We start from the raw sequence: 318 nt of genomic DNA, 5'->3' as shown, positions 1-318 counted from the left end.
ACCACCTTCCCAGCCCCAATGAGTATATTTCTTATCACAGAGAAACCGCAGATCTAAACAACTGCAGGCCGCAGGCCCGGGGGGCCCCAGGCCCAGGGGGCACACAGCGGGGTGCGGCGCCGGGGGCCGTTGGGGAAGCCATGGACCTTGACTTGGCCGAGTCTTGCCTTGTGCTGAAGAGAGCGTGGCAGGGAAGACGCGGCATCCTCCTAAGTCTACCCAGAACCTCAGGTAACAGACAAGAGGGCATGGCGGTTAGCAGTTGAAAGCCAAGCCGCTGCTCCCGCCATCCTCAGCGCAGAGAGGGCGCGGGGGTGG

The sequence above is a fragment of the Dipodomys ordii genome, unplaced genomic scaffold, assembly GCF_000151885.1.
Source record: "Dipodomys ordii isolate 6190 unplaced genomic scaffold, Dord_2.0 Scaffold486, whole genome shotgun sequence".
In the NCBI taxonomy this organism is placed as follows: Eukaryota; Metazoa; Chordata; class Mammalia; order Rodentia; family Heteromyidae; genus Dipodomys; species Dipodomys ordii.
The sequence above is the reverse complement of the archived record's forward strand: the minus strand, read 5'-3'. Positions refer to the sequence as shown.